General features: G+C 39.0%; 1 long non-coding RNA gene across 2 annotated transcripts in view; it reads left to right on the plus strand.

Annotated features, from left to right (window-relative positions):
• The first annotated feature begins 3,691 nt into the window (after positions 1–3,691).
• The window catches only part of LOC118497976, an 86,646-nt gene continuing 74,857 nt past the window's right edge, over positions 3,692–15,480 (plus strand). For both annotated transcript variants that reach the window (XR_004900504.1, XR_004900505.1), the window contains exon 1: positions 3,692–3,931. This is a non-coding gene — a long non-coding RNA (uncharacterized LOC118497976). The remainder of the gene's footprint in view (positions 3,932–15,480) is intronic.

Consider the following 15,480-nt stretch of genomic DNA (forward strand, 5'->3'; position numbering starts at 1 on the left):
TGCTAGACTATTCAGTTCCTCCCTGCATGTCTCTTGTGCCCTGAAGCTACTGCCCCAGCACTGGAACTCAGAGCAGGTAAGTTTGTCATCAAGTAAGTCTGTGTATAAGCCCTGTTTGAGGAACTCCTAGGACTCCTCTGTCTCAGGCTAATTCCCTGATGGGTTTTCATAGCCAGAAGTTATGGGGAATTCTCTTCCTGGCACTGGAAGCCTGGGATGGGAGTTCTGATGTAGGCCAGGACCCATTGCTCCTCAGGAGGGATCTGCACATTTTGATGTGGCTATGGGAGGATTCAAGCATAGCATTTACCTACTCCTTCATCTTTACTGAAAGTCTGTCTAGAAGTCAATTCTCCATGTCTCATGTCATCCACCTGCCAGGTTTCTACTCATTTTTACACATATATCCCAATTTATACTCTGTAAGTAATCCCAAATAAAACCACATACCAGCACACCTCAAAGGTCCATAGTGTTTCTTTTTTCTTTATTAGTAGTCTTAAACTTTTTATTTATCCTGCCCCTTTTTTTACCTTCCCAACTTGCACTGTAATACTTGCATATATGTGCAAAAGATAGCAAAATGGGCAATGATTTCACTTACACCTTTTACCAGTACTATGTGTCATAAGTAGTGGCCACTCAAACTGCAGGGGATAATTTTCAAAAGTTTACTATAATTCTGACTTTTTCAATCCTGATTAATTTTAGGTTCTGTATTTAAACTCTAACAAAGTGCATATTAAAGGTACCATTTTTGTTTTTCTTTGTTTCCATGTCTTATTGATGCATTTCCATGAGTATATTTTTCTTATTTCTCCATGAAAATGATCTATGATGAAATTAGCTTTGGAGGCAACACTCAAACAGAAATCAGTTAAAATAGTCAATCAGGGAAGATACGGCAGAAATTCAGACATGAGCAGCGAGGTTGTTGATAAGATAGCTTCTAAATGGCTCTTTTAAAACCAAAAGATTCTTTTAAACTAATCAGAGTATAGGACTTTTGCCTTTTTATTTGTGTTTTCCACTCTACTAATGGGCATTTGTCCCCATTAGGAAGTACTTAAATATGAGAATTACCTTAGACAGTAGAGTACATAATTCTGTTTGAGGGAAAGAGAGGAAGAAGCAACAAGCACTTTGGATTTAGGTAATCACTGAACATATTAAACCACGACATCTCTCAATGGGAGTTAAATGCTCTGTGTGAGGATTCCAGGTGTTTCTTTGGTTCATTCTTTCTGTTAGAACCTCAGGTTATTTACAGATGCAAGTGGTCTCAGATGGAGGTGCCCCAAGGATTATCTGAGCACAACAGGCCTTTGTGCTTGGGTATTTTCCTTCACCAAGGGGCTGCAGATGCAGAGCTCTTCTAGTCTTCTCCAGACAGGAAGTGATTTTTCCAATTTGGGGTTGAACAAGCAGAATATTTTTCTTCTAGTGAGTCAAAATGCATTCTCTTTGAAGTTTATCCCCATTGCTCCTTTCTACTCCATTCTAAGCTTGGCAGAACAGATCTCATCCCTCTTCTACCTGAGAACCCTTTGGATATTTGGAGACAGTAATTAGTTTCTATATGGAGTTTATCTTTATTTGCCTAAACATTTCCAGTTTTCCAAATTCCTCATGATATGATTTCCATTCTCTTCTTTACTTTGGGGTTGCTATACTTTCGTGTGCTCTATTTTGCCTGGTGTGGGCTTCAGAGCAGAATGGGATGCTCTGAGCAGCCCAAAGGGGAACAAGACTGTCTTTCCCACCCCACTTGATTTTCTCTTCTTCAAACCCTGATCCAATCAGTATCCTTTACATGCCCCAAGCCCCCTGACCCTTTCCCCTTGAGAAGTACTTCTGGACTTTTATTTCCTTCCTTCATGCAGTCTTATCTCTGAAGGTCCTCAGTTTAGATCCATGTGCATGAAAATGATTTTCGTTTTGTTTTTGCAGCTTTCCTTGAATTTTCCAAATCCTTGTTGCTCTTCTTTACTTGATGTGAGTTTATGACAAAGTTTATTGCCTTCAGGGAAGGTTGCTTTTCTTCATATTCAGTCCAGAGCCCAATGTAGACCTAAGAAATATTTACTGAGTTCATGATAAGTATCTTGTATTGACTTGTCTTCATTTCATCATGTTCATTATCATCATCATCTTAGCAGCACATTGCTCATTTTGCCTATAGACAACAGTGTCTATAATGTTTATGGAGAAAGAGCCCATGAAGAACCTGTGGTTTCTAATGAATGGAGTTTTATGATTTTACTCCAAGCTTAGTCTTCCTGTGTGGTTCAGTACAGAGCTGCCACCAGTATCAGGAAAGTAGTGGGATATAACAGAGATCTGTGGGAACTGGCCTGAGATGTGGTCTGCTGAAATTAATGTGATGTGCTCTCTACTGACCTCTGGCTGGAATTCCCTCCACAGGATGGCTAGAAGAGTCAGGGAAGCAATGTGATGTGCTGAGAAGAGCCCTAGGCTTATTTAGATTTAGGTTTGATTTCTGTCTCTGCTTCTTACTTTATGCTAACCACCCAGGACTCAGTATCTTTATCTATAAAATTGGAGTTAACTTAACAGCCAAGATCTCAGAATTAGCATGATGGCGAGATGACATAATGTTTCACAAGACATGTGGTGAACTCTGGCCTGAGCGCTTCTGGCATCCTGCAAATTTTCTTACTCAGGTCCCACTACTGGTTCTGGTGAACAAAGAACATTCCGATACAACCAGTGGTTGTTCCCCTGACATTTGACATAATAGTAAATCCTCTCCTGCAGCCTCAGTCTGTGCCTCTCTGTGTCACACCCAGCACGCTGTCCTCATGGCCAGGGAGCCAATCAACACTCCTTAATGGGACAACTCATTGCCCTGCACTGGGGAAGTCAGCGAGCATCATTTCCCCTGCTCTCCAGAGACAGAGCATGGTCAGAACACATGGGCAGCAGAAAGTCGGGAAACCTGAACCCTCATCTCCAGGGTTTTTTTTTCTTTCTTAGTGCACTGGATTCTTTACTTGGTTGCATGAGCCTCTGATTCTGTTTGCTGAAAGAGTGATGTATTTGATTTCCTATCTGCCTATCAGGGTCAGTGAGAATGAATAAGATTATATTTCTCTGCAGAAAGATAGTATTTGGACATACAGTCTGTTTGCATCAAGGTGGGGAGCAGTAAGTTTCCAGAGTTCCAACAGTCTGTGTGCTTACCCTGGCGAGACTCCAGGAGACTGGACACTCACGCTTTACTCAGACAGCGGAGACTACGCCCGTCTCCCAGCACGGCCCTGTGTGAAACGTCCGACTTTGTGATACATTGGTGCCGTGACGGACCCGGGCCCGGGACAGAGGCAAACGGTTGCCATCACCACGTCCCACACAGAGTGTGAGCTGTGCACATTTGTGATTCAGGCCATACTCACCTGGCCTCGGAGACCTCCGGACTCAGGGACGCGGTCTCCCCAAAGCTTTTCCCTGAGTGCAGTGCACACAGGAGCTGTTATTCACGGCTGGAGTCGGACTCCACACCCGGGGACCCACCCTAAGCCCTTTGCACCCTTTCCCGGTCACCCGCCTCCCAGTGGAGGCCCAGACCGCCTTGCCATGCTCCCCATCTGCCACAAGGGGGCGCTCCCGAAGGGCGGAGGAATGTGCAGCAGTGAAGTTTTCTCCTGGCGTCTGATTTTCCTCTGTGAGATTTCTTTGTTGCAATGGTGGGGTGTGAGATAATACTTCAGGAGACTGCGGCGAGAGCCGCAGCTAATGCCATTTTTTATTGTTTGTCGTTATTAATAGTGTTTTAAACTAAGGATGAAAGTGACAAAGAGCTTGAGGACTTGCATGGCTCCCAGGCCCTGGATGCCGGCTGGCGGCATCGAACACACAGAACCAAGAAGTCTGAGGGCAGCCGGGTGATGCCTGAGGCCTCGAGCGCCAGGTAAGTGCCTGGAGAGGGTAGCGGGGGAGCTTGGTGGAGAGGCGCTTAGCCTCTGATGGTGGGGCTTGCACATGGAGCAGACACGAGTTTGGGGGGTGGGGGCGGTGGTCAGGAGAGACTAAGACTGGAAGGCGGTGCAGAGGAATTAGGAGATTGGAGAGTAAAGGGAGGAGCCGCAAAGGAGGAAAAAAAAAAAAAAAAGCTTGTAGGTTGTGATGCAAAGATTGACCCTGGATCTGGAGAGGATATTTGTGAAGTGAATCAGAGACTTAAACTAGTTTGAAGTTGGTGCCAACTCGGCTGCCCCAGCAACTTCACAGGACATCAGAGGCCGGAGTTTGAAAGTGAATGCTCAGCTGCAAAATGAGCAGGTGTGCCTGAAAGTCAGCCTTATCCTTCTGGTTGTGTGTCATGCAGCCACACCAACTCGGCACTTCTGACCTAAACCAGAAGGAATTTTGGTCTGATGATGTTTTCAGGCTCTCTGCTCTAAACTCATGTTTCAGACGTCCCCCTTCTTTCCTTCCGTCTCTCATCTCTCACCGTTGCTTTTGGTTATGGACTAGGAGTCAGAAGTCAACTTGCCATTTTGTGAAATTAGTTTGAGCAAGAAAACATTGGATCGCCTATTTTTTTTTTGGGGGGGGGGTCTACAAAAGGGAGAGAAAAATATATTACTAATAAACCTTAAAGGATTTTTCTGAGGATTGAATGAGTATGACAATATGAATAAATGCTCGTAATAGATTATAATTGCTACAGAAACAATAGATAACAATTAATCAGTTAATATACCCTTATTTCTCTCACCTGGGTGTTTTTCCATTGAGCTCTGCAGGGCCCTGTGAGCGTGTATGTGTGAGTGTGTGTATAGGAATTTAAACACATAAACCCCGATTTCCACAGCACTTTCTGGAGGAAACTTCTTGGCAGATAAGTGGGAAACGCTGTTCTTTCCCTTTTAGCTACCTTCAAATGTTCTCCCCCCCCCCCCCCCCCCCGCCCCGGCACTGGCTACACTTTTCTGTTTCTCAAACATGCAGACAGTGATGGATGGCATCTGCTTGGCTGCTTGGGAGAGTGACCTATCTATGTCCTGGGCACTGCTGCCTGAAGACATGTCACCAAGTGCTTCAGGCACAGGAGCAGGTGAAAGGGCTTGGGAGAAGCAGATAAGAGACAGGGCTAATTGTCCCATCACCATATTCCTTGCCTGGGATATTCTTGATACTAATTCATTGAAATGTCTCAAATGGGAAACTGGGTGCATACTCTCTGGGTTGGGCTAGTTCGATCGACCTAGGAAGGCTGAAGTTGGCTTTGATACCCTGTGGACACGTTTACCTTTTCCTTGGGTTCCAGAAGCAGTGTGATGTGCTGGAGGGCAGTGAAGATGTGGGCAGACCCCTTGGCTTCACTGAGCCTTCTCTTCCTTATCTGTCAAATGAAGTTGGTCCTACCCTTCCTTCCTGCATTCAAATGTAGGTGGATGGGAGGTGCACACGAAATCACACATGAACACACCAAAAGTTTGTGACTCTTCAGTGTTATATAATTATAAGACATCATCATCATCGTTATTCTGCTGCATGCTTCTTATTAGTGACTTATTTACCTATATTTCAGAACCATAATTATTTTAAAAGCTGTATCTCCTCAGATGTTAATGTATCCTTCTACTTCTTTTCTTCTTCACCAATCAACTGAAAAATTGAATATTTCTAGAGATGCTAAGTTTACAACCTATACCTACGTATCTTGAAGACTGTCTAAATCATGTGATGAGATGCACAAATTTATGTACATAGACTGTATTTTTCTGAAACCACCAACCACATATATATCTCTTCTCCTATCAAGCATGTACTTACCCCCCTTTTAATACAAAATGTATACAAATATATATTTGACCAAAAACAAGCCACTACTCAAAGAACATACTCATTTAGCAGATTTAATGGGGGAGAGGGACAAGCACAGCACCACATCAGCATCTCAGCTATTTTAGAGTCTAGAAACAACCACAGCTCACTGTTCATTGGGTTAAAAAAATGAATCAATCTCTCCCTGTTCCTAGGAATGGATATCAGTATCTCGCCTCCTCCAGATGACTCTCAGCAGCTTGGGATGTTTTTAAATGAATTCTTTAAAATACATTTGCAAAGTCAATTATTTTGAATCTCATCTGAAGCAATTAAAAAACATCATGACATCTAAGGTGATATTTTTCCAAGTAAAATAATTATAAATACTACTAATTATGAACAAATCATTCGGTTACTCTCATTCTGGCTCAACCTTTAGGTTAATAAACCGATCCATTAAAATTCATGTTGCTCAAAGGGCCAATTTGTTAAAAAATATAGCGACATTTCACCACAAGTATGATTAATATTTTGTTTAACAATAATCAGGGCTGTCTTTTGCAGAACAGAGTATGGCTGACTAGTAGGTATAGAAAACTAGTGTTTTTTATGCCTTTCTTGGTGATGATTCTCAGTTGGGTACAAAATGATGATGATGAAGAAAATGGTGATGCTAAGATATGAAACTAAAACTTTGAATTTGGAAAGTACCTTACAGAGATTTCTGAAAATATTAGGACAGCTGCTCACAAAAACTGACAATGTCAGTCTTCACCCTGGGAAGCACTTTAGATATGTCCCTCTGTGTGCTTCATGTGTTTATTTTCTGCAAAGATGTAGAGCAGGGATTTGCAAATACAGCCCATAGATGAAATCTAGTCTGCCACTTGTTTCTCCAGATAAAGTTTTATTGAAATAAAGTACATCTCTTCATTTACATGTTCCAATGGCTGCTTCCTTAGTACAAAGGCAAAATTGAGTAATTACAACAGGGAAAATATGGCCAGCAAAGCTTAAAATATTTATTATTTGGCTGTTTTCACAAACAGTTTGTCAACTAACTCCAGGTATAGGGTATCTAAAGCTAGTTATTTTGAATGAATAACACCAACCAATGTTTAAAGAGAACTTTACAGATTATAAAATCTGACCATATTATTTTGTAACTGGTATGATTATCCTCACTTAACTGATGAAGAGATTGCAAATTCTTCCAGGGTCATGCAGTCATTAAGTGGTGCAGGTGGGACCCATGCTGCCCTGACTGCAGTATGTGGCGAGGCAGGAGGGCAGGTGGCTCTCAGCTGCAGCAACAGCTGCTTGTCTTCTTCAGATGCCCAGATGTGACTGTTGTCAAAGACAGCAGAGCAAACAAGACTCTTGAAATTCTGTTCTTTCTTTATCTCACCTTGGCCTGAGTGATTTTAACTTCAGTCGACTTCTGTGTTACTGTGCTCATAACCACACAGAAAGGAGACCAAAGTGCTTTGCAGTCAGAGCTAAGCCTTACTGCCTCAGCTCTCACTATCCACACTGAAGAACCATGTTCACCCAAGAATCAAATTGGCACTGTGGCATGGACAGTCTGAAATAACCAGTAACAAAAAAGCCTTTGTTTTTGGAATATAACCTTTTTAAAAGTTTGCTTTCTGAAGCAGCAAAGCCCATCTTTATTATGTATTTATTTCACTTTGTTATCAAAATCATATTTTTCTCCCAAGCTCATTCAATCTACTCACAAAGTGGCTGCAAGGCACTGGATATCTGGAGGAAGGACGCCTGCAATGAAGACATTGCCTTTGAGATCCCTAGATGTAAAACAAATTGTTAGCAGAAACAAAATATTTTCTTTTATTCTTGTTTTATTTTTCAAATTACTTTTATTTACAGTTGATGTTCAATACTGTATTAGTTTCAGGTGTACAACATAGTGATTAGACATTCATATACCATAAAAAATGATCACTTCGATAAATCTAGTATCCATCCAACACAATATCTAGCTATTACCTTATTATCAACTACATTCCCTATGCTGCACTTTACATCCTTATGGCTGTTATTATAACTAACAACTATAGTTCTTAATCTCTTCACTTTTTTACCTATACCCTTAGCCCCCTTCCATTTCCCAACCATGAATTTGTTCTCTTTATCTATTAGTTTGTTTTTGTTTTGTCTGTTCATTTATTTTATTTTTAATATTTCAAATATAAGTGAATTCATGGTATTTCTCTTTCTCTGACAGGCTTATTTCACTTACCACAGCTTCTAGATCTATCCCTGTTGTTGCAAATGGTAAGATTTCTTCTTTATAAAGACTATATTCTCCATATTCTACTGTAGAGTAATATTCTACTGTATACATGTACTGCATATTCTTTTTCCAGTCATCTATCCTTAAACACTTAGGTTGCTTCCATCTTTGGCTATTATAAATAATACTCCAATGAACATAGGGGTGCATGTATCTTTTCAAATTAGTGTATTAGATTTCTTCAGGTAAGTATTCAGAGTAGAATTGCTGGGTCTGAGTTCTATATTTATTTATTTTTTTCAGCAAACTCCATACTATTTTCCACAGTGGCTGCACCAATTTGCAATCCCACCAATGGTGCACAGGGGTTCCCTTTTCTCCACATCCTCGAAAATACCTGTTGTTTTCTTGATTTATTGATGGTAGCCATTCTGACAGGTATAAAGTGATACCTCATTGTGGTTTTAATTTGCATTCCCTGATGATTAGTGATATTGAGCATATTTTCATGTGTTATTAGCAAATACTTTTTCCCATTCAGTAGGATGTCATTTTGTTAATGGTTTCCTTCTCTGTGAAAAGTTTTAGTTTGATGTAGTCCCACTTGTTTATTTTTTTTCTTTTGTTTTCCTTACTCAGGGAAACATACAAAAATATTCCTAAGAGTGGCGCTAAAGAGTTTAATGCCTATGTTTTCCTATAGCAGTTTTATGGTTTTGAGTTTTACATTTTCACTTGTTAATACATTTTGAGTTTATTTTTTATACAGTGTATAAAAGTGGTCTAGTCGTTCATTTTTTTGCATGTATCTGTTAGCTTTTCCTAACAGTAGTTATTGAAGAGACTGTCTTGTATGTATCTGTTAGCTTTTCCTAACAGTAGTTATTGAAGAGACTGTCTTTCCCTCATTGTATAGAGTTGCCTATTGTTATAGATTAAGTGATCATATATGTGTGGATGTTATTTGTGGGTCTTCCTCTTCCATTGATCTATGTATCTGTTTTTATCCTAGTATTACACAGTTTTTGATTACTACAGCCTTGCAGTATAGTTTGGTATCAGATAAGGTGGTGATAACTCCAACTTAATTCTTTTTTCTTAATTTGCTAGGGCTATTTGAAGCGTTTTGTGGTTTCATATAAATTTCAAAAATTATATAATCTAGTTCTGAAAAATGTCATTGGTATTTTGATAGGAATTAAATTAAATTTTTAGACTGCTCTGGGTAGTATGAATATTTTAATAATGTTAATTCTTCCTATCCATGAGCATGGTATATGCTTTCATTTCTTTGTGTCTTCCTCAATTTCTTTCCTCAGTGTCTTACAAATTTCTGAGTATTAGTCTTATTCATTAAATGTATTCCTATGTAATGTATTCTTCTTGATGCAATGATAAAATGGATTCTTTTCTTAATTTCTCATTCTAGTAGTTCATTATTGGTGTATAAAATGTAGCCAATTTCTGAATATTAAATTTCTTTTCTGCCACATTACTGCATTTATTTATTAGTTTCAATAGTGTTTGATGGATTCTTTAGGATTCTCATATATAGTATCATGTTGTCTACAAATAATGACAGTTCTACTTCCTTCTTTCCAATTTGGATGCTTTTTATTTTTCCTTGTCTGATTGTTGTGTCTAGGACTTCCAGTACAATACTGAATAAAAGTTGTGAAATGGATATCCTTGTCTTATTCTGAATCTTTAAGAAAAAGCTTTTAGCTTTTCAAACTTGTATGCTAAGGTTTGTCATGTATAGTCTTTATTATGTTGAAGTATGTCCCCTGTATCCCCATTATGCAGCAAATTTTTAATCATTAATGGATGTTGGATTTTGTCAAAAGCATTTTCTGCACCTACTTATTTTTCAGTATTTTATTTATTTATTTTTAGAGAGGGGGAAAGGAGGGAGAAAGAGAGGGAGAGAAACAGCAATGTGTGGTTGCCTCTTGAGTGCCCCCTACTGGGGACCTGGCATGCAACCCAGACATATGCCCTGACTGGGAATCAAACCAGCTACCCTTTGGTTCCCAGGCCAGTGCTCAATCCACTGATTTACACCAGTCAGGGCTGTGTATCTATTTATATCATTATATAATTTTTATCCTTCATTATGTCTTTGTGGAGTATCATGTTAACTGATTTGTGGGTATTGAATCCACCTTATACCCTAGGAATAAATTCCACTTGATCATGATGATTCTAGCCTCATCAAATAGGTTTGGGAGCCTTCCCTCCTCTTCAATTTTATTTGAATAATTTGAGATGGATGGGTTTTAGTTCTTTTAATGTGTGGTAAAAGAACTTTTGCTTATTTGCTTATTTTGCTTATTTATTTTGCTCTACTGAGTTTTTTGATTACTAATTCTATTTCATTAGTAGTTCTTAGTCTGTTTAAAATTTTTCTTTTTACTAATTCAGGCTCGGAAGATTGTAAGTTTCTAGGAATTTATCCATTTCTTGTAGGTTGTCCAGTTGTTTTGCAGTATATTCTTCTAATCCTTTTTATTTTTGTCATGTTAGTTGTCACATCTTTGATTTTTGATTTTATTTATTTTGGTCCTCACTGCTTCTTTTATGAGTCTGGCTGAAGTTTTGCCAATTTTTTTTATCTTTCCAAAGAGTCAACTCTTGGTTTCACTGAGGTTTTCTACATTTTTTAGACTTTATTTCATTTATTTCCTTTCTGATGTTTATTATTCTCTTTCTTCTACTGAATTTGGGCCTTTTTAATTCTTTTTTCCTAGTCACTGAAGATGTAAAGTGATATTATTTCAGAATTTTCTTGCTCTTGAGGTAGCCCTGTTTTGCTATAAACTTCCTTCATAGAACTGCTTTGGCTGAGTCCCATAAACTTGGGTCATTGTGTTTTCATTTTCATTTATCTCAAATAATCTTTTAATTTGTTCCTTGACCTCATTGTTCACTTATTCATTGTTTAGTAGTATGTTATTTAGCCTCCATATATTCGTGTGTTTTTTAGTTTTCTTCCTATAATTAATTTCTAGTTTTATACTATTGATATCAGAGAAGATGCTTGATATCATTTCAATCTTCTTAATTTATTGAGATATTTTGTGGCATAATATATGGTCTATCCTGGAAAATGTCCCATGTGTACTAGAAAAAAATGCATATTTTGAAGCTTATGGGATAAATCCTCTAAAATATTAATTACTTAAGTCCTTGTGGTCTAAAGTATAATTTAATATCACTATGTCTATTTATTTTTCTGCCTGTATAAAATTTTCATTGAGGACTCCTGAAAGACAGAGGTGTAAGTAGAAACCCTTCACTTCCTTGCACAACCAAAAGGAAGATAACAACCAATCTAAAATCAATAAACAACCAGAAGTGCCAGATAATAAAACTGCATGGAACTGTGACAACCAAGGAATTAAAGAAAAACATCAACCAGAACAACCAGACCAGTAAGAATCCACAACGAGGCTTTGCAGACAAGGTGGCTCAGAAAAACCACAATGAGGCAGGGGGCCTGGGTGGACGGGGCTGCCTAAAGGCCAAACTGAGACTCAGAACTGACTGTGGACTATGGCAGGGGTTGCCACAGTGGGAGAAACTCCCAGTCTCACACCAGAGTCCATTAGAAAGTGGACTAGAGACAAGCAGGCGAGCTGCATTGCTCCCTCTTTGGCCCCTCCCCCACGGGCAGTGCCACAAAGAGTGTTGCTCTGGCTGGGTGAATACCTAAGGCCCCACCCCCTTACAACTTATCAGGTGTGCCAAGACAAAGAAATATGGCCCAAATGAAAGAACAGAGCAAAACTTCAGAAAGAGAACTAAGCAATGAGATAGCCAACCTATCCAATGGAGAATTTAAAGCCCTGGTAATCAAAATGCTCATGGAACTGATTGAGCTTGGTTTAAAAATGAAAAAAAAAAAACATAAGAAAGATACCCAAACTGAAATAAAGCAAAGTATTCAGGGAACCAACAGTGACGGAAAGGAAATGAGGGCTCAAAGCAACGATTTGGAACGAAAGGAAAAAATAAACATCTAACTGGAACAGAATGAAGAAACAAAAATTCAGAAAAGTGAAGAGAGTCTTACAAACCTCTGGGACAACCTGAAACTTTCCAATATCTGAATTATAGGGATGCCAGAAGGGAGGAATGATAGCAAGAAATTGAAAACTTATTTGAACAAATAATGAAAGAAAACTTCCCCAATCTGCTGAAGGAAATAGACTTTCAGGAAGTCCAGGAAACCCAGAGAGTCCCAAAGAAGTTGGACCCAAAGAGGAACACACCAAGGCACATCATCATTAAGTTACCCAAGATTAAAGACAAAGAGAAAATCCTGAAAGCTACAAGAGGAAAGGAGAGGGTTACCTAGAAAGGAGTTCCCATAAGACTATCAGCTGATTTCCCAAAAGAAATCTTGCAGGCAAGAAGGGGATGGAAAGAAGTATTTGAAGTCATGAAAGGCAGGGACGTATATCCAAGATTAATCTATCCAGCAAAGCTTTCATTTAGAATGGAAAGGCAGATAAAGTGCTTCTCAGATAAGGTCAAGTTAAAGGAGTTCATCATCACCAAGCCATTATTATGTTAAAGGGACTTACCAAGAAAAAGAAGGTAAAAAAATATGAACAGTAAAATGGCAACAAACTCACAACTATCAACAAATATACCTAAAAGAAAAAACAAACAATGAAAACGAAAACTAAGCAAACAACTAGAACAGGAACAGAATCAGAGAAATGGACATCACATGGAGGGGTTTCAGTGGAGAAGGGGAAGGGAGGAATAGAGGGGGAAAGGTACAGGGAAGAAGAAGCATAATTAGTAGGCATAAAATAGATAGGGAGAGGTAAAAATGGTATAGGAAACAGAGGACTCAAAGAACTTATATGTGCAACCCATGGACACAAACTAGGGGGGAATGCTGAAGGGTTGGGGAGGCAGGGCAGAGGGGGGGATAAAGGCAGTAATAGCATAATCAATAAAAATACTTAAAAAACATTTTCATTGATGTTAAAGGGTGTTAAAATCCCCTACTCTTATTGTCTTACTGTTGATCTCTTGCTTTATATCTGTCAACACTTGCATTAAATATTAGGTGCTTCTCATTGAGTATATAAATATTTACAAGGGTTTTATTCTTTTGTTGGGTTGATCTCTTTATCATTATGAAATGCCCTTTGTCTCAAGGTACACCCTTTGTATCTGTACCTATCTCAAGGTACAGATAAAATAGCCTTAAAGTCTATCTGATTTAGGCTATTAAAAGCCTTAAAGTCTATTTTATCTGATATAAGTGTTGCTATCTCAGCTTATTTTTTCATTTTCATTTGCATCAAATATCTTTTTCCAGCCCTTTATTTTCAGTCACTGTGTTTCTTTTGATATGAACTGGGTCTCTTGTAAGCACTATGTGTATGGGTCTTGTTTTAATCCATTCAGCCACCCTATATCTTGTGATTTAGTCTATCTACATTTAAAGAAATTATTGATTGTTACATAATTATTGGCATTTTGTTCATTATTTTCTGATTATTTTGTAGTTCTATTTTAATCTCTTGTTTATTTTTTCTTTTAAATTATATTTTATTGATTATGCTGTTACAGTTGTCCTAATTTTTTCCCTTTGCTCCCCTCCCAGCACCCCCACTTCCTCAGGCAATCCATACCTCTGTTCATGTCCATGGGTCATGCATATAAGTTTTTTGGCTATTCCATTTCCTATACTGTACTTTACATCCCTTGCCTATTCTGTAACTACAAATTTGTACTTCTTAATCCCCCCCCACCTCTTTACACATTCCCCCACACTCTCCTCTCATCTGGAAACCATCAAAATGTCCCCCATATTCATGATTGTGTGTTCTTCTTGTTTGCTTAGTTTTTTTTTTCTAGATTCACTTGATAGATATGTATGTATTACCATTATTGTTCATAGTTTTGATCTTTTTTTAAAGTTAGGCATGCTTGGAATTTTCTTTTAAAGATTTTATTTATTTTTAGAGGAAGGGGAAGTGAAGGAGAAAGATAGGGAGAGAAACATCAATGTGTGGTTGCCTCTCATGCACCCCATACTGGGAGCCTGGCCTGCAGCCCAGGCATGCTCCCTGACTGGGAATTGAACCCATGACACTTTGGTTGGAAGTCTGGCACTCAATACACTGAGCCACACCAGACCAGTTTCTTTTTCTTAAATAAGTCCCTTAAGCATTTCATAAATAATGGTTTGGTGATGGTCAACTCCTTTAGATTTTTCATGTTCGGCAAGCTCTTTATCTGCCCTTCAATTCTGAATGAATGCTTTGCTGGGTAGAACAATCTTGGCTGAGGTCCCTGCTTTTCATGACTGAATAGTTCTTGCTAATCCCTTCTAGCCTACAAAGTTTCTTTGGAGAAATCAGCTGACAGTCTTATGGAAACTCCCTTGTAGGTAACTAACTGCTTTTCTCTTGCTGTTTTTAAGATACTCTTTCTCTTTAACTTTTGGCATTTTAATTATGATGTATCTTGGTGTGGGTCTCCTTGCATCTGTCTCGTTTGGGACTCTGTGCTTCTTGGACTTGCCTGTCTATTTCCTTCACCAAATTAAGGAAGTTTTCTTTTCATTATTTTTTCAAATGGATTTCAAATTTCTTGCTTTTTCTTTTCTTCTGGCATCCCTATGGTGCAAATTTTGGAATGCTTATAGTTGTCCTACAGGATGCTTACACTGTCCTTGTTTGGGTTTTTTTTTTTTTCCTTCTTGTTGTTCTAATTGGTTGTGGGGGGTTTTTGTTGTTTTTGTTTGTTTGTTTGTTTTGCTTTCTTATGTTCCTAGTCATTGATTTCATTCTTGGCTTCATCCACTCTATCGTTTCCCTGTAAATTGTTCTTTATTTCAGTTAGTATATCCTTCATATATCCTTCATTTCTGACTGGATCTTTCTTATGCATTGAGGTCCTCACTAAGTTCCTTGAGCATCCTTATATTCAGTGTTTTGAACTCTGCATCTGATAGATTGCTTATCTCCATTTCACTGAGCTCTTTTTTTAGAGTTTTGATCTGCTCTTTCATTTGTGCCATGTTTCTTTGTCTCCTCACTTTGGCAGCCTCCCTGTGTTTGTTTCTATGTATTAGGTAGAGCTGATATGACTCCCTGTCCTGGTAGCATAGAGTAATGTATGTAGTAGGTGTCCTGTAGGGTCCAGTGGCATAGCCTCCCCTATCACCCAAGCTGGGTACTTGAGCTTCACCCTCCATGTGGGATGAGTACACCCTCCTCTTGTAGTTGAGCCTCAATTGTTGTTGGCAGGTCAATGGGAGAGATTTAGCAGGCCAGTCAGTTGCAAGGACTGGCTGTGACCACTGACCACCAACCTCCTCTCTCTGTGGAGGATCAGCTGTGCAGGGACAGGATGGTGGTGTTCCAACATGGTCTGTAGCCATCCAATGGGTGTAC

This window comes from Phyllostomus discolor, chromosome 13 (assembly GCF_004126475.2).
Source record: "Phyllostomus discolor isolate MPI-MPIP mPhyDis1 chromosome 13, mPhyDis1.pri.v3, whole genome shotgun sequence".
NCBI classification, from domain to species: domain Eukaryota; kingdom Metazoa; phylum Chordata; class Mammalia; order Chiroptera; family Phyllostomidae; genus Phyllostomus; species Phyllostomus discolor.